Raw genomic sequence first — 27,272 nt, 5'->3', positions numbered from 1 at the left:
AATGTTTTTTTTTAATATCTAAATCATTATGTTATTTCATAATGTTAATACCAAATCAATAAATAAGTAAAATATTTTCATCAAAACTTTATTATGTAAAGCATCATTGGTATAAAAATGTTTGTTTCCTCATTTATTTATTAAAGTTAAAGATAATTTGAAACAATTTATAATTAATGATACACGAAAATTTATTATTTAAAATTATCATAAAATCCTGTTATGGCATCTCCCTTTTCAAAAGACGGATCATCCTGAAATTAGTTTTCATACAATTTTGCTAAACATGGATCCCGTACATCATAATAATATTATTATTCCTCTAGATAAGGGAGGAATATGAATTATAATATGCATAATACAGAAGTTTAGGGTGGGATCAGAGGGTATACCATGTAAGGAAGCTTATTGAGGTAATAAAATAATCTACAAGTTTCCTCATTATATGGAAAGCTTAACGAAAATCAAAAATGTTATTTTAGTTGTTTTTTCCAGCAAATTAATTTTTTTAATTTTTTAATTTTAATCACATTGATTTTTTTAATAATAATAATAATAAAACCCTTATCCGCACCCCAATGGTGCATAGGGCACTGCGTCATATAAACGCAGTGTCATCTTGATCGTTTACACATGAAGCAAAGGTGATCAGCCCTCCGCTTCAGGTACCAGTCCAGGGTAATATTGAATAAATATGACAGTGAAAAAATCACTTATATTTATATTTGATTTTTTTAGCTGAACATATTATTTGTAGATAATTTAAAGGTTTTCAAAATAATGTTAGAACAACCATATTTTGAGTATGTCCAATTTGTGTTATATATTATTATTAGAGATCGTAAAAAAACTGTTAAAAATAAATCTTTAATTTAAAATGATATTTCTAATGTACAACATAATTCGGGACGAATCTCACATATGTATATTTCAGAAATGTTTATGTTAGTAAAAAACTTCGATCCAAAAATTTCAATCAAAGTGTCGCAGAAGAAGTAGCATATGGAATATCATTACAATTGAAGCCTATATATAACTTTTGAAAAGTGTAGTTGCACTCATGGGTAGAATGATGAATGCCACATGTGTATGAGGTGATCACTTAAACCAGCCTTTGACAGGTCGAAAGCGCTGTAAATCCTAGACTTCTGTATTCTTCTTCTTCTGTATTATTTATTTATGATTATTTTTTATGTACCAATAAAAAATCATGGTCAGTTTCTCACATTCATTTATTGAAAAGAAGGTTTTATAATAATGACATAAACATGACGATTAAATTATTAAAATAATACATTTGTATAACATAATTTTTGAGTTTGTTAATGTAAACACGACTTATTTTGAGAACAGCGAGTTAATATACGAACTGTTTGTACTTTTGCCTGTTGATGAGAACATCTGTGGCTCTTGAAATCAGTCATGATTACATTAATAGAATTAACAATACAAGTGTATTTTGCGAGTGTTTTATTTTCACAGTACACTTAAATATGTAATGTATTTGATTAAGTAAAAGGTTTAAAAGAAATTTCGACAAAAATCAGATAATTTAAACATGTTTCTATGTAATGCATTTGCTTAATTATTTATGTGCGAATATATCAGAATCATCTGTCTCTCATTCATTTCCCCTCTCCTTCATTTCCTCTGTGGTCTTCTGTTTTACATCTCCCTCGAGGGATAAGTTTAAATGATTCCTAGCAATCGTAGGGAAAGGGAGCTTATCGCAATATCCTAACCTGCTACTACCGTACAGTACTGTAGATCATCCCTTGAGATTACGGTTATAGCGCGGAACACAGTAAAGTAATTTTAACAAACTTCGAAATGAAATTAATGTTAAGTAATTTCAGTATACAGTTAAATTTTAACAAAATAAGCATAAGTAAATAAGCCCAAAGACAATAGTCGACCCAATTAAAATTTCATGCAGGTTATTATACATACTACCGATAAGATTGTATCAGTGGTAATTATTTCAACCAAAGTAATAAGGACTAGAATTAAGTTACAGTTCTGTCACTTCATATATTTGACTCAGCATACGTGCCTAATTTCACAAATTTATTTTATTTTATTTCATCACACGTATAATTAAAAATTACAAATTGCACCCACACTGAGTTTTTTCATGCCAAAAGAAATTTTACAATATTCGTTTATAAAATTGTATGAAAATAATAGTTTATAACAAATACGACATGGCGGAATAATGTTATCTATTTCTTTACTTTTTCACTTCCATTATCTATTTATGAATAGCTTTTTAAAATGTAAATTCTATTTTTGATGACAATATGGATACTAAAAGCTGGTTGTACAACTTTATTACATAATGATGAGTTTTTTACCAAAAGAGGTTTGTGTTAGATTTTGTTACATGTATTTCTGTTTTTTAGTCTAGTAGTTCTTTGAACATTGACATCAAGTAAAATTTGTGTGAAAATAAATGTTATTTTTCAAAATTGACAATGTAAAATGGTTGAATAGTTCAGAGCCAATTTTTTAGAGCCAATTTTTCATAAATTATATGTTCAGATTCAGTTCAGTTCAGTTCTTTTCTTTTAAAATCGTCAAATCGAAAAGTGCCGTGTTAACTAAATAAATCACCTTATAATATATCCGAAAGAGAGTTATAGCTGACGGACATTTTGCCGGAAGGCTATCAGCCTGAACTCAACTTACCTAAACTCATATTTCATTTCTTCTTCTCTTCTCCGTCTTATTCCTTATAACTAAGAGTTGTGACCCTTGTGGAAGCAATTACTCTTCTCCAGTTATCCCTTGACTGCACTGCACGTAGCGCTCCAACCACCGAGGTGCCTGCTGCTGCCTTAATTTGATCGATCCTTCGTGTGGGGAATCTTCCTCTCCCTCTCTTCCCCTCCAGGCTACCGATCACAACTAGTCGCTCAGGCCATCCTCGTTGCCACGCGCAACGTGTCCAAAGAACTAGAGAATCCATCAGGTACAGACATTGGCCAGAGTCAAACCATCTAAGCGTAGTTCCTGGCGAATGGACTCATTGATGCGTCTAGCTGTCCATGGAATTTGGAGTATGCGCCACTAACACCATATTTCGAAGGCATCAATTTTTCTCCTTTCGGTTGCTTTTATGGTCCATGTGTCAGCAGCATAGAGAAAAATGGAGTGGACCAAACTCCTGATAAGCTTCATCTTGGTGTTGTTACGTACTGATAAAAATATATTTTATGTCTATATATTGATAAAAATATTGATATATTTATTTCTATCAATACATAAGGTTTTTTCTATTTTTTTCTCTTTTCACACAGGGTACTGTATTAGACTAATCCAGTATAACTACAATTTGTAACAACCATTTCCGTTTACGAAAGAAAAAATCAACATCCAAATGATTGAGCATAAAAAACGTATAAAAATTTAATTGTTCGTGTATGTTGACACATATATTTATATTAACGAGTATATAATTTGCCAATGAATTGAATTAACTGTGTAACCTTTGACGTAGTAGCAACTGAATTTAAATAGAATCAGTGAAAATAAATACACATAATAATAATAAATCAGAAAACAGATGTATAAATATTTCAGACACTTCGCCACAAATACAACTTCTAACACTCCGTATATAAATATACATTATGAAGAAAATATTTTTTCAGTTTCGAACATCGAAATAAACTCATCTCTGATGGAAATACGAAAAATCCAATCAATCTATCGTGATAAATAAAATACGTCAAGGATTGATCCTTTTTGAAATTGGTCACGTATTGGGTAAATAAAAAATAAAAAAGACGATTTTATTTTACAGGCACGAGTTGTGCTTGAGTATATAATAATGAATCAAAATACTATATTCTTTCACGAGTTTTGCCTCAAAAAAGTTTTTGTTATAAAAAAGGAATATGGTTTCGCCAGTATTTTAATGACAGCATTATACAAAAACTGTTCAGTTTGTATTTTTACTCGTTGATGACAACATCTGTCATTCACGAAACCATTCGTGTTTATATATTTTTTTAAAGTGCCGTATTCACGTTTTTTTGTATTTAAATCATTAATATCAATTGCTATTAAATAAAAATCACAAATTATAAAAGAATCTATGTCAGATAAAAAGGTATAAAGATTAATAAGGGAAAACTTTTTCATACGTTAAGTGTTTTATGATTATAATTTATAAGATATGTAAACGTTATTTTCTTATCGATTGTCTTACCATTAAAATGATAAGATTTTCATTTTTTAATGACATGTTTTGGTCTAATAGCATTTCATATGATACAAAAATTTTGTGTTTTTTTTCTTTAATTTTACTAGTCTGGTGATGAAAGTAACGTTGAAATCCGGTCAAATAAAATAAAATCGGAAAATACATAAGTAATTACTTGTTTTACTTTACTAAGAATATTTATGTACATTATTTTGGTCATAATCGTGGGTTTTCCTCAAAATTTTATTCAAATTTAATAAAATATGTTATACGTTAATTTGACCAGCATCATAGTACAGTTCAATTATATAAAGAGATGCTGATTTAACATGTTCAAGAAATAAGAGAAATCTTCATGTAATAATAAAAGGTGTTAAGATATTATCGTCTCTACTCATCGCTTCAAGAAACAGCGTGATACTTTGTTACTTACTGACTTTTCAAATATATGTATGTATGTATGCATGTAGGTTAATTAGGATATGCTAATGTGGTTACAAGACTAACAGATGCAGCCAAAACATAATGAATAGTGGACTGGCTCAAATATTTTATGGGTGGAATATATAATAATCACCATTATATTGAAATTTAACAGCATTCATAAAAAAGCAAAAACAAATGGTTTGTTCTCCATGGGGATCAAATTATAATAGAAAAAATACCAGTATTGTGAATTACCACTAAAGAACTCATGTTAGTTATATGTATTTATTGATTTGGCGTTAAATTTGTAGAACTCAATCTTAATTTATGTATTAATTTTTAAATCAAACACAGATTTTTTGAGTCTAGTTAGTTGTATTTTATTAAAAAGACACATAAAAATTAATATTGTTTGAAAATGCCATAACTAGGCGAAACCATTGTCACAATATTAATTTTTATGTGTTTTTTAACAAAACACAATACAAAAAGTGTGTGTTTGATTTAAAAATTAATACATAACTTAATATGTTTTACATTCTGAACCGGAATATAAAATAATAAAAAAATATATATATATTTGAATGTAAACTTATACAAGTGAGGTCATATCGAATATTTTTAGCCATGACCTATATTTATAAATAGCAAGGTTTTAACCGAGCTACGCCCATCATTTAAAATGTTTTAATTAAATAAGACACCTTGATTTGTGGTCAGTGTTGGATAAACTCACCACTCCAGTACTTTACTGCATTTACTCACTGCATACATAATTCTTTTAAACGTGGACTATTATATTCAAAATATTATTTGAAGACAATAAGACGAGATAAAAAAAAATAAAAAAATAGGATAATCTAATAATGTAAAACTCAAAGATCAAAAAGTAAAAATATCTTAAGTCGAATATTTTACATAATTAGATTTTTATGAAAAGATAAAAAAAAATATTTACTTTTGAAGAGCTTCATTTATTTAAAGATATTTATTCATCCTCATAATAATTTGAAGTGTTTCAACTATACATTAAAACCAAAATAAAGTTAAAAAATAATCATCACATGAATCCATTACGGATAAGTTAACGTCTTGATAGTTTCCGTTGCGATTCTTATCAAATTCTTTCTACCAGGTTCTAAAAATAAAAATAAAAATAAAACATTTTGTAATTACATTAAAACAAATTTATTAGGTAAATTTAGTTGGAAATAGAAGCAGAGAAAAGACCAGAGAAAATATTCAAATACTTCAAATACTTTAGGTGGTTAAGTCAGGAGTCGGAATAATTGGCAGACGAAATGAGGAAATGCATGGATAAGGAAGAGGCGAAGATTATTTACAAAGACATATTGATGTGGCGTTCTATTCTTTCTGCGTACCCCTGCGGCTAATTGGAGTGATGGTTCGTTAGTCAGTAAATTGTAATAATCTCAAATGATTGTTATAAAATATAAACTATACTTTTTAGTATTTATTGAAAATATTTATAGATTAATAAAGTGACAAGTCCACTTCTTAAAATGTCTTTGTCGATAAAATTAAAGTCACATGATATTCAGAGCAGGGGCTATATAAAGCTTCCTGAACTAATGCTCAAACCGGAAGCTGGTTTATCCAGAAAATCCCGCACTATAATTGGAAGTACACAAAGCTTCATTTGCATTGCTTTGAAGTCAATATTGGCAAATATAAAGCTAGGCTGTTTGTTTCCTGAAATCAAAATACAATCCAGTTCTTAAACTTATTAAAATAAGTAATTACGAAAATGTCATACAATATTATCGTTAAAGTCAGTTTGTTTAATATCAAACTTTCGGTTATCAAAGTTCGGCTTCACTATTTTAAAATGTACGCAGCTTTATGTATCACTCAATTTTGGGTGCTTTGCCAAAAAAAATATACGCAGCTTTCTACATTATGTTCAACAAACAACAAACATGTTTTTTGCTTTACTACATATTTGTGCAAAATTAAAACATTATATGTTTTAAACACATGACATAAAAATATTATCTTACCCATGACCATATATTTCTGTTATTTATGTATACATATACCGTATTTTACGGACTATAAGACGTATTTTTTTCTTTTAAAAAGAATTTACCAATATTCAGGTGTGTCTTATTCTTGAAATCAATAAAAATATATCATATAAAATTAATAAACTTAAGCTTAATGTTGGAAAAACAAAATACATGGAGTTAGGAAGAAGAAAGCCAAACCCAAGGATGAATATATTTATTGATAATGAAACCATAGAAAAGGTTGATGAAATGAAATATTTGGGCATAATACTAGATTCAAAATTGACATTAAATGCAAATTTTGAACACGTTAATAAAAAAATATCAAAAAAAATATTTTTCCTTAGTAGATTAAGGAATAAATTAAATAAAGATACTGCAGAACTAATTTACAAGACAATCATTCTTCCACACATAGATTACTGCTCAACAGTGTTATTTTTAGCAAACGAAGGAAATCTAAATAAACTAGAAATTGCACAAAATAGGGCGATGAGAATAGTTCTTGGGAAGAATAAATATAGCAATGTAAAAGGAATGAGAGACGAACTAAAATGGTTATCTGTAAGAAGAAGACTTAAATTTAATATGTTGATATTTGTACATAAATTTTTTTACGATAAGTTGCCAAAATATTTTAAGGATAAAGTTGTCTTAAACAAAAATTGTCATGAATATGCTACTAGACAAAAGGATAAAATAAGACTACCATTATTGAAAAGAGCTGAGTCGCAAAATTGCTTGATGTATAAGGGTTTAAAAATGTATGATGAGATGCCTGAATGTATGAAGAATGAAAAGTGTCTGAAAGAATTTAAAAATAAATGTCTAAGTTACTGTAAGGAAATGTAAATATATAAAGATGATGTAAATGTATGCAATAGTTTATATTAGTTTTAATATAAGCTAACTTAAGAAATAAATAAAAAAAAAATAAAAAAATATCAAAAGTGGGATTTCAAATTCTCGCCATTAAAAATATGGTCTTTTATTTGATGCCACAGAAATCCTACATATCTATATCTGTCGACATTGTAGTAGTGGGAATCGTACAATCCACCACACAACACCACGCGTGCATTTTTAGTATACAAAAACACAATACGATTGTGCAATGCGGTGTTTTATAATGCGAACACCATCCCACCCCGACAAGAATTCCAGGAGTGCCCCGAAATTCCTTAGTAATAACATTTTGTTATGTTATTTAAAAATTTGTTAAAAAAAACGATTAAAAATGAAGTTCCAATAAATTTATACATATTTCCATTTTTGGAACGAATGTTTAAGACTATTAAATATTTTATCTACAAAATGAAGAGAGTTTGCTCCAATAAAGGATGAATTTATACTTTTCTCTGTGTTTCTTCATGGCTTTCCGTCTAGCAGATAAAAGTCTTCAGTTTCTTGCGTAAAAGACATAAATCTTTTGAAATCTCCTGTGGTATATCGAAACGTATTATTTTCTTATAATATTTACCTTCCTTTCAAGAACTGCGAGAGACAAAAATATCCATGTTCAAATATTTCTTTTTGTGAATATTCATAAAGTGCGTGAATTAAACATTTGATGTGTCGGGTTGTATTTTCGTTTTGTAACAGACTCTTAGGCAGAGCTTTTTGGTTTGAATCCACTCTACTTGAATTCAATACCCTTTTTAAAAAAATAATAAGCCGTTTAGACTCGCGGAAATAATATGTGACTTGAATATATGTGTTTAAAATAAAAAAATATTTAATTTTTAAGTAATAAAGAAAGTTTTTTAACAATAAAATACAACTTAGTAGACTATAAATATTTTGTTTGATTTAAAATTTAAAACACAAATTTAAATGGAGTTCTACAAAATAATCGCCAAATCAATTAATTAATAATAAATTGTTTCTATCCATAGCGCAATATAAATGTATTATAAGTGTCTTAATAAAGACAAACAATATTTTTTAACCTTATTTCTCTACAAAGTTCTCAGCTTATGCCAGCAGCATCTGTCAGTTCGAAGTAAGAAACGAATGGGATTGCAACAAAATTAGCATAGATACAACTTTCGAAAATGAATTCAATATGGATGCTCATCAATAAGCGGAACAATGATCGTTTCACAGCGTATATATCCTTAAGTGATCACTTAAGCCAGCTAGTGTCAGGTCGTTTGGCCTGGGATAAACAGACTCTAATATTTTATTCATATAAAAATTGATGTTTCGCCTCTATTGAGATTTCTATAATAAATATCGCGATATATTTTCCTCAGAATGAAAATATAGTAACTGATATAAAAATAACAACTGAACTTATAAATAATAATTTATAATCAACTTGTTTCATTAACCACTCTTTTATACTGGCTACTCAGCTAACTATAAATATTACCCTATTTTTAAATGTATTCGTCTCCATTCTTGAAGGAAACAAGGTTGTTGTCGGAACCGGTTGAAATAATGGTATAAAAAGTGGGTACAAATAAAGTTTTTTATTATTTATTTTATCAAGTTTAAAAAATTATCACAAAATATCAGCAAAAAATTGTAAAAAACTTTATTTGCGTATTTTAACATGTTTTTTCGATTCAAATGTGAGATTTTATTCTTGTTTTTAAAAAACATTCGCACGCGATATAATTTTATTACATCACTGTTTTTTTCGTTATTTTTTCAATACATCAAATCGCGTAATTCAACCCTAGATTAAAACCATGTTTTAACATAATAAAACAATGATAAACCTAAAGGATACGGTTATAATATATCCCTTTGAGGCTTAAGCCGTGCAAACGTATAAATAATTAAAATGGTTCTTACTTCGGTATCCTTGAAATCTAATAAACAGCATCAGCTTTTTCAAGGGGGTTAATGTGATTTGAAAAAATGTTATATGTTTTTAAATACAAATTTAAGCATATTTTTATTTTTTCATAACCAGACATTTTAAAATATGAAAATTAAATAGAAAAAAAGTAGTGAAATATATTTATGTTGTATTAAATAATGTCTTTATTGATTTATTTTATATAAAATAAACCTTTTTTTGTTTCAGATCAGAAGTGAAGCTGTCATGTGATTCAAAATTTTTAATATAAATGAAATTAAAAGTAACTTCAATAAATTAAATCGAAATTACGACCTGAAATAAATATTTACAAATTCTGAAAATAACGAAATATATTTTATTTGTCTCGAAATAAAATTAATTGTGTTAATTAATTCCAAAGTTCGATAAATCACCAAAGCTGTGTAAACACGAAAACTCTCACGAGGTAAGTTTTATCATATCTTAATTTTTATTGTGTAATATTAATTTATAAATGACTTTGTGAAAAACGGATGCAGGTTCTTAAACATCATTCAATAATAATCAAAGCTCTTTTGACCACCACAATTATCTTTTTTTTATGTGATCATATAAGTACCTACTTCAAATACTGTCAGCGTGTATATTTTATTCTTTAGACTAGCAACTGCATTAGTCATCAAGTAAGCAAGCCTGCGCGTGCTGTCACAGTTTGTGCACGCGATGTGTATTTTCTGAAGTTTTCAGACAAGATTTTCAATACTACATTGAATATTTAAAAAAAAAATAAAATCCAATACGTTTGGTAAAACATCAAATTAAAAGTGAAAAACCTCTACAATACATTTGATTTACCCATATTTTTGTTTGAAAGTAGAACTTTTGTTTAAAGAGTACTTATTTCATTTTCCTCATTCGACCGTTTATTTAAACATGCATACCCTTTTTAATATAAACTTACTCCTAAAAATCGCATTACAGTACGCAAAATGTATTGTACAACTTTTATTTCACGTTCGCGTAAAAATATTTTGTACGTGAACAACCACCCCCTCTCGAGGGAAAACTCCAACCCTTTGCTAGAAGAAAACCAGATTAAAGTAAATATTGCCAGGGGTATATTTCATTCCTTTAAAATAACTTTACGTTTGTTTTGACTTGTTTGTAAGAGGTTTTTTCGCGTACGAATGTTTTTGGGTTATTTGCATATGACAAAACCAGCACGATAGGAAACCTTTACCAAGAAAACGTCCTGCTTAATAAATACGTTCGTTTTATTTTTTAAATATTTTAACGTGAGTTCTGATAGATGGATTAGATTTTCCAATTAACGTTTCTTAAAAGTATATTAAACATATACCTACATATGTTTGAAATTGTGTATTGAATATTGTAAAGAAAAAAAAACCTACTTAAATTCTTGTCAAATCACAAAAAAATATTTTTTGAACTTTTATCATACTATTTTATATTTCATGAAGATTTTCTATGATATTTCAACACAAATTTAGAAGAATATGGAGGACTGCACATTCATAGGAATAACAACCGGTCATTGGTTTGTTAAAGTGATATCTTTATATACTGTGTAATATTCACAACTCTACACAAGAATATCGATCACACTACTCATATTTTAAATATTGCATTTATGCTTAAATGAGTTTAATCAGGAAATTCCTTCGAATACCATTTAAATTTTTACTAAGCAAATTTAAAGACATTTTTTACACATAATATTTAATCCTGCCCAATTTATATTATATCATATTTAATGTTTCAGTTTGTCCCTAGTTTTGAAAAAAAATATATTATTTGTGATATACCTTATCCCCAAGAGACTTATAACTCATGCAAGTCCTTAACTTATACTTACGTACTATTTCTCCTCTATATCCTCTCCCATATTTTACTCAAATATCCTAAGAACTGGAGCGCTGGACTTATCACATTGTTTTCACATAATTAACGATCAAGTCATGACACCGCAATGATCCGGTGCCCTATTTAAATATGGTGTACCCTTTGTGGTAGCATATGTACAGTAAGGGCAATAAGAAGATAAATCATGACATTAATTCAATTGACAAATGTCTTTCCTCATTCCATTTCCTCTTTTTTAACTACTCTTTTCAACCACCTTTACATTATTTCTTTTTTAATAATTTCATAACTTTATGATATTACGAAAGGTTTTATTAATATTTAGCTGTCTTTTACCCTTACCACATGGCCCTCCAAGTTCTGTGAACCTTAACTAATCATTGCTCCTCAAATTGTTTTCGTAAATTATAAATATTATTTATTCAGATATAATACAAAGCATTGAAATATTTTTATTTGTCATGGAAATGAGAAAACGTTTTATTTGTTATCGCTCTATATGCCAAAAGGATAAAAAAAAAAAAAACAAAATTAATTTTTAGATATGTAGATTCAAAACAACACAATTTCAGTGTTTTTTTTTATTATTCCATCATACCTTTTTCAAACAGAACAACAACAAAAAGATACTTTACAAATCAAGATAATAATATTCGTAAGATTAGTATTTTAGTTTAGAAATGCATTTAAAATAGTAGAAATTATTTTGAAATAAGCATTTTTCCCCTTTACTCGAAATGGTATATGACACTAAAAGCACTATAGTAACAAACGGTAGATAATAAATGCTTTATAATTTAAAAATCTAAATGTTTTGGAACCTTTGCTAGAATTCAGTAGGTTCCTTGCATACGATATAGAACCGTCATAATATAACTTTGTTTTGTATATTATATTCTATGGATACAGACGGCTGTTTTATTTAATTTTGATTGAAATCATTGACATATGAAAGATCAAGTAAATGCTTTTTCAATTTAGTCAATTTTTGAGCAAATTCGTAAAATCGGTAAAAACTTTTTTTCCCATAATAAAGTTTTTGCCTGTCACAGGTATATAAAAACACGCACCTATTTCAATGCAATATCGTGAAAAAAATCATGGAAATTGTTTAAAAACGTAAGAAGATGTGTGATTTTTATTTAGATTTTTATTAATTATATACAAAACATTATGGCCGCTGCTGATTGCTGCTTTTAAAAACTCAAAATTTAGAGAATAAGAATTTGCAGAGGAAGACCGAGAAAAACATGGCACGATCAGGTATGCCATATACTTGAAAGTGGTCAGGTTAGGAGTCGTAACAATCGGCGGGTATGTATGAGGAGATGCATGAACATGAAAGAGGTGAAGAATGTTTGCAAAGACAGAGTGGTATGGCGTTCTATTCTCTCTGCCTACCCCTGCGGAGAATCGGCGTGATGGTTAGTTAGTTAAAATTTAGAGATAGTTTATTACCATTGTTGAACTGGAAGTACTTTAACAGTAATATTTAAAATAATTTTGTCTCCATATAATCAAAGGAAAATAATTAATAAAATTACAGTAACTGTTATCATAAAGAGTACTCACTCACAATTAAGAAAAGTATATAGAAATTATAAAGTTGTAGCCGAGGTTGAAATATTTTTCTTTATTTCTGGGCATTATTTTCATTACATCTTGTAAATTTAATCTTCTTTTTTATGTAAAAAGTGTCACATCTATCACCAAAACAATTTATATTTTGAAATTGAACATATCTTCCAACCCTCTTGATCCCTTATCTAACCTTCCTACTCGACTACGTGACCTAGAGGCTAAATATACGTTAGGTACACAATATCGATAGAGCATCACAACCCATGAAATCATATTCTCGATTTTTACCACTTAACACAACGTGTAATGTTAAAATAAAGATTGTAATAAAATCATATTCTTGGAATAGTACTATTACTGACTTAATTTTGTGTACTAAAAATCAATAAATATAACATTTACCTACATGTACATATAAACCTGTTTTTTAAATCATTTATATAAGAGTAGTTATGATCAATATAATATACCAATCATCTGTATTTCTGTTTAACCTCATCCACATACAATTGTGCATAGAGCACTGCATTACACTGATGCAATGTTGATTTGATCGTTTATTATTAAAAGACAAAGCGATCACACTTGCGCTGCTAAATAAATATTATAGTATAAAAACACTTGCTTTAATAATCATTTTCACTACCCTGGGAATCAAATCTGAAGCCTCCAGATTTGTAACCAAACATAGAAACCACTTTACTTTAAAAGATGATAAAATGTCATTTTATTGTAAAAATAACGATTTAAAATAATTCATCCAAGATTGTTCATATGAACGATTTAAATTTCAAATTAATTTAAAGTATTTTTCGGGTCCACGTAAATATCACGCAAGCATTTCAGATTTTTTTTAGTAACCTAGCGTCCATATTACACTAAAATCTAGCTACGCTTATACAATACAGTTCATCAGCTTCTTACTTAGGCTAAACTTTATAAATTTTAAAGCCTTTTTGTACTTGTGAGTGGACTCTTTATGTTAAAAGTTACTATAATTTCATATAATTTATATGCAGAAGTCATATGTATAAGAATGTATGCAATTCTACCATTGTACTGAAATCACATGAAAAACGTCAAAGTCGTAAAAAAAAGGTGGAAATATCAGAATATCTCATGGTATTAATCAAAATATATTTGCTCTATCGTGTAATAATACCCTTTGTTCTATTTTGCATTTCATAAACCATGATAAATATTTCACCATTTTATTTTTCACCTCATTCCTGCGCTTCCTAAAACCAAACTGAACGAATCTCAATGATCTCAACAAGCCAAAAACAAAATTCTTACTGTTGTGAAAATTAACAACTTAATGAAATAATTTACATACTATATCTGATTTTTTTAATCATTTTATTAAGCTTTTATTTTTTATTGTATTCGAGAACTAAACATTAATTCCTTCAATTTGGGTCTGACATTCAAGACTCAGGCTACCTTCTTTCAGGCCTTTAGAGACCTGAATACAAATTAAGTCAGAAAAATATCTCATTAAATTTGGGAAATTTTCAGAAAGTATTTTGAAGAATTTTAATTCGACCTTTACGTGCTTAATTCCAGACTTGACTGCATTTAAGATAAAAAAATATATTGCTCAAGTACAAGATTTTTTGAAGATTTTATTCTTTTAAAAATTTATTCAAATTTTTTTGGGCTGACTTTTTATAAAAAAAAATTGTACCTACATAAAAAGCATTGGTACATTAAAAAAATTGGAATAAAAATTTAGAAAATATAATTGTTGATTTTAAGAATATCTTCTGCATAAATCTTACTATAAATAACAATACTCAAATGCATTGAATAACACTTCTATCTTAAGTTTTTTGAAATTTTGTATGGATGATTAAACAGAGACGTAAAAACGTTTTTATGGGAACAGAATACGTTCATAAAAGTGTTAAACGGTAACACAAAGTGTGTTAAACTTAAAGAATATCTCTTGGGTTCAATTCGGTATAAATGTTCTCAAAATATGATTTTTAATAAATGAGTAATTACGCATTTTCACATTATTAATTTAAAACCATGACACAAATTCAAAATTCGCGGAGATTTCGGAATCTTTTTGCGTTAAACCTGCATTTTTAATATTTCAATTCAGCAAGTCTTTGCATTTAAAAATATTTTGACTCTGAAAAAACCTTCGTGTTGTTTGTCAACCTTATTATTTTACGACAAAGGTTGACAAACAGTCTTGTCACTCAACCCTTTAATAGGCTGTGGTAAATTAATGTCAGGGATGTTCTAGTGCACCAAGCCGAGCGCCGACAGGGTTATTTTATAGCTGACGTCACACCATGTACCCGTGATGTCATTACGTGCTCCGTACCTACTCGCTACAGGATATTTTAGGGGAAAGCGTAAGGGAGGCTCTGTTGCAGGAAGTCGTTTGTTATCAGGCTCCATTAACGCACTTTGTGCCGAAAATATTAAATTATAAAGGCTTTTACTATGATATAGCCTGTGAGAACAAGTTTCATGTTATTGGGTGCGCACGTTCAATATAAGATGTTTGTTGGTTAAAAAATCAAACTTAAGAGCTAGCATCTTTCAAATTTGTTAATTTTTAAAAATATTAAAAAAATGAAAATATTTTTAAATATCTATAAATTATTTCCCTTTCATCAATCACTTCGTTGAAATTACTTTCAGTTTATTTAGGATTCCTTGAGTATGAATGTAACGGTAAACCTCGTGTAAGTAGCGTGTTGTGTGAATTCGTAATAATGCTAAGCCTTCCTTTTAGCGCAGTAATATCTGAAATTCACATTGGAGTTTGCTTCCAAAAATACCCCTAAATTAGGCCAACCTGTGAATTTTGAACACAATGTATCATATGCTTGTTTTTTTCGTTTCTGCTGTCCAGTTTTTCATACTCTTCTTTTGAAAATATTCAATTGTGTTACATTTTTTGCTTTAAATACGTACATATTTCTGCTTTCAATAACGTCATATATCAAAAATCTTCAATTTTTAGTTGTGCATGTTTTTGGAATGCCCAGAAAATTTTCTATATCCCAGTAAAAGCGGCATATTTTTAACTTAATATTTACCCACTACAGGGCAAAAATTGTTTTTTGTGGGTTTTTGCATTTTGAAGAAAATGTATAGTTTAATTATTTTTTAAAAATATTTTTAGAATGGAGAAAAAACATTCAGGTTTTACCTAAAACGATCTGTTGCACAGTAAAAAGTTCAATATGTGGTTTGATATCTATTTTAAATACATTTTACTATATTTGAAACTTTTATTAATTTGTCTATAACTGTTTATTTATGACGTTGTTGAAAGGAGTGAGTGATATATGAAATGACTACCATAGCTTCAACCATTTAGTCAACTTCAGAAAACAAGGAATGTCAAACTAAGAAAGGAGGGAACATACCTTGGACATGTGGAACGAATGAGTGAAGTATGAACGATAAAACAAATTTGTGAGGCAAATTTTATTTGATGTTAAAAATAGAAGCAGAGGAATATTAAGAAAACTTGGTATTATCAAGTATTTCAAGTACTTGAAAGTGGTTAGGTCAGGAGCCAGGGTAGTGAATAATCAGTGGGTATGTATGAAGAGGCGAATAATGTTTTGCAAAGACGTTTTGGTGTGGCGTACTTTTCTCTCTGCCCACCTCTTCGGAGAATCGGTGTGATAGTTAGATACAAATGTATATAAACTAAAAAAAAACACTTTCCTTATCATTCATCGTTCACTTATATATGTAATACATATATACATAATACATATATATGTAATACTTCTTACACAAAGTGAATGGTGGATCATAAGGAGAGTGTTATATTACCAAACTACGGAGTTAACAATGCTTTAAATATTTTTTTAAATAACGTAAATCAGGTTATCAAGTCTCTCATGAAGGAAATTTAAATAAATTATAAATTATACAAAATAAAACTATGAGAATAGTACTTAAGAAAAATTGATATAAAGAATGAGAAAAGAACTCAATAAAATGAGAGAAGAACTCAACTGGTTTTCTTAAAAAACGAAACTTTAATGAAATATGCTGATGTTTACATATAAATTTTTAAACGATAAATTACCCAAATATTTTAAGGATAATATAATAATTATTATTATATTAAAACTCTTATCCGCACCCCAATGGTGCATAGGGCACTGTGTCTTATAAACGCAGTGTTATCATGATCGTTTTACACATGAAGGAAAGGTGATCAGCCCTCCGCTTCAGGTACCAGTCCATGGTAATATTGAATAAATATTACAGTGAAAAAATTACTTTTATTTATTTTACCCCCCTTGGGAATCGAACCCGGGACCTCCAGAACGGTAGCCGAGCGTGCTGACCATTACACTACGGAGGCGGACAATAAGAAGGATAAGATAGTGGTAAACAAAAATTTTCATGAACATATTGCTAGAATTAAGGATAAAATAAGACTGCCATTGTTGAAAAAACCGAGTCACAAAATTGTTTAATGTAAAAGGGTTTAAGAATGTATGATGAGATGCCTGAATGTTTGAAAAATGAAAAGAGTCGGAAATAATTTTAATATAATTTAAGGTTTTCACAAAATTTCTACGATATTGTCATACAAAAATGAAAAGCGTCACCGCATCTCGGGAATTTTGCGTACGATACCAACGTGGTGTCGCCGGCATTTGCCCGAAAGAAATCGCCGGTCACTAACAAGTTATCAACGGATGACAAAGTGTTAAATTTTGGGCGAATGATGACGTAAACAAATTATGACTTTTTATCAAAAAAAAACATTGGCAAGATGAATTGGTTGAAAAGATTTGTATTTTTATAAATGTAAAAAACCTAAGGACTTCCTTTGAAAAACGGGGTGTTGTAATGATTCAATGCGGGTTTAGTACTGCGGCTAACCATGTTACGTACATAGGTAGGTTTGACAAAGCGAGCGTGCGATCCGCAACCTAGAATATAAAATATGTTAAAATAAATAACAATAAAATATGGTTCGCATGTGAAATCGTATCCATGACGTTACACATACATTGTTAAATGAATAATTTGCGCATATATACATACATAATTTGGCTTTGCTTTGAACTGTTTTTAAAAACATTTTTAAACTGCACCTACTGCTCATTTCTTCGAGGATGATTTATATTACAAAATGTTGGTAATGTTAGTACATAGCATTCACATAGTTTTTTGTCTACCGGTTTCGAGATGTACCCGTCTCTTCGTCAGGACAATCACTATACCAGCATGCAAACTACGCTACACGTCACTACCGTGGCATTGTTCACATACGTACAACTGCACAAAATATTAATCACATGCGTCCCAACGCCAACATGGACTAAGGACCACAGACCAACATGAACTTTAGGCCAAAGTCTACTTAGTGCATGTTGGTCCTCTAATCGACCAAAAAAGCATGTGATTAGTATTTTTTGTCGTTTCAAAAGTGTGAATAGTGCTATGAAATGACATGTTAGTGTTATTTACTTGCTGGTGTAGTGTAGTTAAAACATTTACATTTGTCTATTTTGGTTAGTTGGAAGATATTACTTCTAGCCATAAGGCCGAAACAGTAATTTAAAAAAATCGTTAGTAAAAATGTGAAAAATACAAATAAATCGATGGAAGTCTTTTAAATTTTAATATTTTAACCGTTTTATATATAAAAAAGAGGAAATAAATATGGTCACAAACAATTCATTTTGGTAATATCTAATCCTTTCAATTTAAATTTTACTTGTTAAATACCACTATTTCTAAAAATATATTTTGACATGTTTTTCGATACGTCCGTCATCATCAGAAAACATCATATTTGACGTTTAACACATGCTAAAAACATATTAATTACTCCGTTTAAAAATTAAGCTAAATGCATCAAAATACATGCCACAAAAGATTTTTATTTTATTTACCGAGCAATTTTTAACCAAAATATATAGGATAAAATAATTTTATTTCATATTTGGAGGAAGGAAAAGAAAAATGTTTTGAAAATTCCTTTAGGCACACGATTGAATTTCCGGAAAGCTGTATAAAATTATTTCAAGGTTCTATAATGTAGGTTGCATGAAAAAACCTTACTGAGCCTACAATCAAACATTGAATTTCATGAAATTTTTCGCTCACTTTCAACATCTAACAATAACAGTATTTCCATGAAATAAATTGACTTATTATGCGCTTACATTATTAAAAACTAGTTCAAGTTCGTCGAATCGCATGCTTACTATTATACTAAAGTTTAGTTTGTTAAAACATAGTTAAAACAAAAATATTGAAACTAGTCGTAATTAGATTAATAAGCTCAAAAGTTGTATTTACTAGTGTTTTATTTTTATATTTAAATCATTATATCTTCTTCCTCTTCTTTGTCAACCGTCTCTCCACAGCTGGATATAAGCCTTTTTTTATTTTTTCAGACTCTTGTTTGGGATTTTTCAATCCACTTACTATCAGCAACGGAGACAATGTCACCGGCCCGGCCCATCTTTTCTGAGGCCGGCCAATTCCTTTCTCTTTATCCTATTGTCTGCAGAAATCTGGATGCCTACCTGTCCATTCTCTGTCTCGCAACATGATTTGATTATTATCACTTAATTCTGGCAAAACGATCTACCACATCAACAACTTTTGTCCGGCGTCTGATTTCCTCATTTCTGATACTCTCAGACTTATGCCTAGCATTTGTCTCGCCATAGATCGCTGTGTTCATCTTAATTTATGTCTGGTCCTTGCAGTGAAAGTGATAGTTTGAACATACCTTTGTACATACAATAATAAAGAATAAATTTGTCGAACACTTCTCTTTTTAAGTTCATGAGAATATCCTTATTCTTAGGAACATGAGTAAGTATGATTGAGTATTGATGTATCTTAAAGAACATGACGGCGTCAAACCCAAAATGGGCGGCTAAACGTAGAGTCTGTTTCCCATTTCATTAATTGATTCCGCAATCACTTTGCGGTAAAATCTATCAATATTTAATTTATGTTTTACTTAAGGAGTATCACTATTTCTGATATAGTGGTATTTACTTAGTAAAACTAAAATAAAAAATCTTTATCACATATAAAGGGCGGTTATAAACAGTGTCATTCAGATTTATAACTAGCACTTGTCTCTCTTTCCACTAAATTAATATTTAAACATTAAGTAAAACCCTAAAATTTACTAATTTTTACACCGTTGCTTAACTCACTATTACACCGTTGTTTTACAAATACATTTTAACAATATTATCTTTATAATATAAATGTTATTTTCATGTATTTGTGAGATTTTTCGAGTATTTTCAGAGGCAGTTTCCAATTTTTATCATAAGATTTATTGGCTCCATCACACCCTCTGTAAATATAATGATCAAGATACATACATATGTGACAAATTGATGAAATGTCCCATCGGACAAATCTCTCGGACGTGTGGTATTGTTGGCATCAGATTAATTTTTGGTGCGATTTCCCGGTCAAACGGATACGGGTGGATTTATTTGGGGTAGGTGCTCCAACATAAGACCGCACATAAACATCCAGACCCCGGACCCTGGAGTAGAGATAGAGACCTCGGACTCTTGTAATTGAGACCTTGATCTAGGGCCAATTCCCTTTATTAGTGTAATTTTTCTTTAACATCATTTTAGAACTTTCAAAATATTTGTTCACAAATTTGGGATTTTTCATTTATTTTTTAGAGGTAATTTCCTTATTAGTTATTATAAAAAGGTCCTCTGCTTAGCAAAAACTTTCCCATATCGGCCATAGCGAAGCGAAGCGACGTGAGAATTATATGATATTGATAAAAATATGAATTTAAAAAAAAAAATTCATTGTCAATCATGGGTAGAATGATAAAAAGTGATTACATAAACCATCCTATGACTGATCATTAGGACTATAAATACCAGACTTCTATATTTTTCTTCATATATGTTAAGATATCGTGATGGTGAGATAGTAAATTTTTATTAAAATTATTTTGAACAAATTGCTTAATTTATCTTTTAGAAAGAAATTATTTTATACAAACGTGATGAAATATTTTCTTACATATTGTGTACATATTCAACTTTTCTCTTTTTAATAACATTTATATATTTATAAAATTAAACAACTTTGTTTTAATCACTTTTTTTATTATTTTTTAATAATAAAAAAACGTACACTTTAACCAACCGGTTTCAACAAGAACCTTGCCATCATCAGGTAGGTTAAAGTGTTCTTATAATAAATAATAAAAAATTGGTGACAAGAAATTTGTTTATTTTTATAAGGTTTATAAAATGTCATCGAAAATCCGCGGAAAATATTCAAAAAACATTTATATGTTACCTAAAAGCGTTTTTTTTAAATAATTTTTAATAAATTAGTATAAAACTTGGCAGTTGCATTTTCTTTTAGGGAAATGGATATTAATGAACCTTCCAAAGATCAATTGATCAGTAAACTATCTCACATTGTTAACTAGTTACGGGCACTTTTGAACTTTCAAGTATGTCGTAAATTTATACTGAACTGGAGAACTCTCGACTCAAGTTTCCTCAGAACACCGAGAACTCTCAAGTGGTTGTCGTCTCGGCTATGTCAATGGGGTCTCATGTGTTCCGGCTAATGTTTTGACAGGACAAGGAGGAAAAATATCGATATTAAATATGGGTAACACCGACCAAACGGACATAACTTCATGTAAGTATGTCAATCCCATGTGTATATTATAAAGTAATCAAACGAAATTTAAATAAAAAAAAATAATGCAGATTACAATAAAGCTTAAGGTGCTATTTGTTTATTTTTATAATTTTTATTTTTTTTAAATATATTTAATTTTTATTTATTTATTTATTTTTCATAATACATAGATACATTCAAATATATACTTTTATTATATGTATTACGGCTATATGTATTAGGCATGGCCTGTGTTGAGCCGAATACTAACATGTTAATACAATTTTTATATTGCTCATTTGATTTTTTTAAGGAATAATTTAAATAAGAAGCATTCAAACAAGAATATGTATACATTTATACTTACATTTATACTCACATTTACATTTTTAATTTATGCATCCATTTTTTATTTAATTTTTTTTTTTACAATTTGAATTTATACTTGGTAAATTTTATATTATTATATTTTTACTTGGAAAATTTAATATTTTCCAAGTTAAATATAAATCAAAAATGGATAAATAATACCAAAAAGTGACTGCTGAATCAATAAATGACTACGTTCTCTTATAAATATACCCAAAATATAGAACTAATAATCTTGAACACATACTAATAATTCTCAAGTTCTATCAATTGGAGTGCCCTATGTAACATAAGGTGCAAATCAAGATTAGAATGCTAAATCTATATCATTTTTATTAAAATAGAGTTCTATAGAATATATTTCTCCCACTACTTACCCTCATCCGCACCCAACGGTGTATAGAGCACTTGCATCAAATTGATGCAATGATGATTTGATCCGGGGTGTGGCATCTCCTTAGTGTAGCGGTTACCGCGTTTAGCTACCATTCTGGAGGTCCTTGACGGGTAAATAAATAAAAGAGTGTTTTTTCACTCTTATATTTATTTTATAATAACCTTAGCTAGTAATTGTAACCTGAATCTTACAGAATTAACACAACTCTAAAAGTTTTATTTTTATTCTCTATTTTAGAGGCTGTCTGCTGCAGCGCGCTAGTAGGAAAGTAATGATAGAGAAAGTAGAAATGAAAAATATATTTAAAAATGTAGTTCCCTACATTATTATACAATTAGTGGAAATCGAGCCAGGAACTTCAGTTTCAAATACGAAAATCTACCTAACTACGATACATTGTCTGTTATCAGCAGAACTTAAAAAAACTGACGTTAATGATTTAAACGATATCATAACATATTTATTGTAACTGCAGACAGTTGGTAGAATTCTATATTAAATTGTGGGGTAATATATCCAAAATAAAACATCAATCCAACAAACCTTTTTTGGATTGAATTCTACATTTATTTAGTATGTTTCGTCTTCTTAGGATATTTCAGTGTTTATTAATGTCCTAAGAAGACGAAACGCGTCACGTATTAACATATACATAAATAAATGTAGAATCCAATCCAGCAAACCTTGTTTCATTTTGGATATATTACCCAACGATATCATAATAAACAAAATATAACGCTTTTAGTATTCAGGATGAATAAAAGTTTCTTAAAAATATGTAATTTTTTTATCAATATACAACTATTTAAGCTTATTTAACACGTTGTACCGATCCTCAACTAAAATATAAATAAAAAATACCGAAATAAAAATACCAGTATAAAAAGTACCGAACGAATACCTATTAAAATGTCTGGAAATAATTTTTCCAATTTCGCAAACTTTCAATGCATATCCAGGAATTGTAAGCCCGAGGTCAGCGGAGGTCATGCCCTGAGAGGAGCTACAGAGGCGGGGATGTGCGCGATGGGGTTAGTTCAGCTAGTTCGTGTACCTCCTCGCTCACCTGAACTCCTGGTACCACCCCCTAGGTGAGCTTACTGCGACGTGTTTTTTTCAATTTAATCAAAGTAGACACAAAGTCCGAACAATTTTTGTAGCCAATGCTTTCAGAATAAAACCTCTGGAATTGTATACAGAATACATAATACAATTTGATTCAACTCAGATTTTTTCTGTTTATAAAATATAAGTTGTAATTTAATAAAAAATAAAATGAATCAATTGATTGAACCGTTTATTTTTCAAACTGAATCTTTTTGATGCTTTAAAATAACTTTTTTTTGCATAAGGGGAAAAATACCTATTTTTCAGCAATCTATAATGAACAATCTATGTTATAATATAAATCTTTATAAACAAAATATAAATTTTGGTTTTTTATTCTAATGGCAATTCACCGATTGCTTTAATATTTTATCAAAACGTTGTATTTGAATAGGTGTGTGTTTTTATATGCACCTGTTTTTCAGGTGTTTTTACCTATTAAAGGAGTTTTATTTTAAAGCGTCATTTTTGACCGCAATGGTATCGCCAGCTATTGAATATAACAGCAACTACTAAACATCGCTCATGGCAGACACCACGCTTCTTGACAACTGCTGTTTCTTAGAATTTTGTAAGTTTTTGATTGAATGGTTGTTTCATAGATTTTAACATTTTCATTGTATCAAAATCATTATGAAATGATACATATTAGTAATTTGCTCTCTATATTCTTTCTGTTCAATTTAACCAGACTGAGCCACAGCAACGTGTAACCGGTACAGCTAGATTTTAATGAAACATTTGAAAAAGGTTTAATTTTATAAAAATTATCTTATGTCCAAGTGACTTTGAAATATACGGCTTATGCAACACCGCTTATCATGACCCTACTTATACTTCAACTTTTATTAGTTTTATAGCCTTTACCTACTCGTGAGTGAATTTACTCTTTATGTTTAAAGTTACTATAGTTACATGTAATTCATGAGTGATAATTCTAGTCAAAAAGACTGGCAAGTAGTGAATATAAATTTCAGTACCTATGTGAGTCTTAGATATACCTATATTTTAGAGGAGGTAATGTAATAATTAACAATTACCGGAATCATTAAAGGAAGATAAAAGCTAGGTCAACTTTTGAGTCTCTAGTTAAAAGTTTTAAAGAACGATTAATAAATTAAAAATACAAAATAGTAACTTTATACAGCGTTAAACTTTATACTTAATGCTTGTTTTCAAGCCAAGGTTTGACTCTTTTATACGATCGCCTAGTTTATTTTTAATTACTTTTATTTACAAAGAAAAGGTTATCCATTTTATAGTTTCCTCTCTAACAATATTAACTGGTTACTTAGATCGGGTTTCACCCCTTCGCTATAGGGGTTGGGACTGCAATAGGATTAAGGCTTACTATGGCTTAATGGCTATTTTGTCCACCGTAACAGATGACTAGCGATATTTAACAGGTTCCAGTTAATATCGCTGAGTAAGCGATTTAGCGACCAAAACATTTAGCCAATAATGTAATAAATTTTTAACTAATAGCGAAATATCATTCCCGAATGTTTTGAAAGTAGAAACCATTTTTAAATACTATATTTTTTTCAAATAATTAAGGGTGAAAAATACTTGAATATTAAGAAAAGTTCATCTCCGAGGTACCTTAATGGCTTTACAATACTAAAATGCAGTACCAAACAATTCAAACAGAGCTTAAAATAATGTAGTACTTTTTTTATCTAAGAGCGAAATATCATTCCCGAATATCCCGTAAGTAGAAACCATTTTTAAAAACGAGCAATTTTTAAGTAATTAGATGTGAAAAATACTTTAATTTTAAGAAAAGTTCATCTTCGAGATACCAAATACCAAACAATTTCAAAACAGATTAAATTATTTGGGAACCAAATAATTAAAAAACCTTTCAATAGCTATAAAAAAATTGAAGATATTAAAATTCTAAAACATTAATTAAATGACTTGTACTGTTAATAGATAAAAATACACACAAAATAATAAAATAAAAATTAAATCAATTATTTGAATATGAAAATACCTCATTTCTAAGTTTATTGCTATGTGAAAAAAACAATACAATAGAAAACAATAAAAATACAAAAAAGCACGTCAATGCCATAATCAATGTTTATTATTTCGTGTGTTGCTATTAATTTCAACAGATGGCGGTTCAACGTGACGTCAAAGTTTCAAAAACAATCTCTGAATATATTTTGAAGATCTAAGGTATTAAAAATATTACATTTTTATTTGTGGCATAAAAATTTAAATTTCATTTATGCATATTTTTCATATAAAAACATTTAGAGTTTGTCCAAATACTTGTTCACTGTTCTAGATTATCTCCTAATTATAGGAGTTATTTTTCATATTATTTTATAACATCTCATCGAAGATGAAGAAGAATGTGGAAGTCTGGGCATTTACGGGGCTGACGACCGTCAAAGGCTGGTAAAAGTAATCGCTTAAACGGTTCATATATATAGAACTTTGAGTAGTGCGGTTGTCAATAATGGGTAGAATTGGTGAATGTTAAACGTGTGTAAAGTGATCACTTAAACCAGCCTATCATGGTCGTCAGCCCCGTAAATGCCAAGACTTCCATATTCTTCTTCAACTTTTCATATTAGATTACTCCAATATTTATCAAGTATTAAGTGTAAAATGTAATAATGTAATTAAATGGAAATTTAACACACGAATTCTCGATCCCTTAGTCCTACTTCAAAAGTTATGTAGGAATTAGATCAGACCGTCAAGTTTACAGTTTAATACGAATCAATAATCAAATATAATTGAGTTGTGTTCTTGATGAAAATTCAATGTGTAATTGTACCTTAATTATTAATTTATGAAATAAAAGGGTTTAGTGGAAGCAATTACTATTTATAGTTCCAGTATATTACCCTCGGCGGATATCTTCATAAGATAAATCAATATCCTTCATTTCATTAACGGTCAAGAGCCCTGCATCAATCCAATGGAATATCATATATAATTTTTGTTTTTTTTTTTTTTTAAATTTAACTCTTGAATATACCACTTATTGAGTTTTATTTTATTGAGTTTTAAATGTTATTTCAAATATATAATATTATAAGACAAGATTTATGATTCTAATAAATTTAATTATTGTGACAGCTGTTTTGCCTTACGAAGGCATTATCAAAACGTGTTCAAAAACCGAAATGCGTGTTATGAAGTATTAAATTAGTAGACCAAACAATATTTTGTGTTATTACTTATTTTTTTTATTTAAAAAATATAAATATTTGTGTTTTTATTATTTACACAAATATTTCAATTTCATACTATTTCTGTATGCCGAAGCGGCTCATTGTTACAAAAAGGTATCAAATTGTGGAAGAGTGAGTTCGAACCGAGAAACTCTGACTAAGAACCGCGACACTAACCACGGGACAACAACCCGATTTATCACGTATTGAATGATTTTTTTTGTTCGAAAAAGCTTCAGAATAAAGGTTCTACAATATTGTCCGCATTTCTGTTCACATTGTAAGAGACTTTAAAATATCTTGAAAATGATTATTTTCATTAAAATTACTTATGAATACTTTAAAGTAAATTCTTGAACAACTAGTTTAGTCTGTTTACATCAGAAAATAATCTTATTTAATTTTTTCTAACAGCCGTGGTCCTATAAGGTGATAGTATTATTTATTGTTGCTCTTAATTAAAAAGATTTATAATGTCCTTATGAGACAAAACAAAAGTCACTTATATTTCAAATATGTATTTAAAATATTTTACGTTATTAAACAAATCATGTCTTAATTTAATAAATAATTTAATTCCATTTATTATTTCGGCAGTCACTTTATGGTTTTTAATTTAAATCACTCCAATTTA

At 29.0% G+C, this 27,272-nt stretch overlaps 1 protein-coding gene across 7 annotated transcripts in view; it reads left to right on the top strand.

Annotated features, from left to right (window-relative positions):
* The window catches only part of pHCl-1 (pH-sensitive chloride channel 1), a 220,448-nt gene that overhangs the window by 108,393 nt on the left and 84,783 nt on the right, over nucleotides 1-27,272 (top strand). For all 7 annotated transcript variants that reach the window (XM_088268320.1, XM_088268344.1, XM_088268329.1 and 4 more), the window contains exon 2: nucleotides 9,701-9,920. The gene's annotated coding sequence lies outside the window, so the exon portion shown is untranslated. The remainder of the gene's footprint in view (nucleotides 1-9,700; nucleotides 9,921-27,272) is intronic.

This window comes from Brachycentrus maculatus, unplaced genomic scaffold (assembly GCF_059751285.1).
Source record: "Brachycentrus maculatus isolate JH-2025_06_01 unplaced genomic scaffold, ASM5975128v1 h1tg000023l, whole genome shotgun sequence".
Taxonomy (NCBI): domain Eukaryota; kingdom Metazoa; phylum Arthropoda; class Insecta; order Trichoptera; family Brachycentridae; genus Brachycentrus; species Brachycentrus maculatus.
The sequence above is the reverse complement of the archived record's forward strand: the minus strand, read 5'-3'. Positions and strand labels throughout refer to the sequence as shown.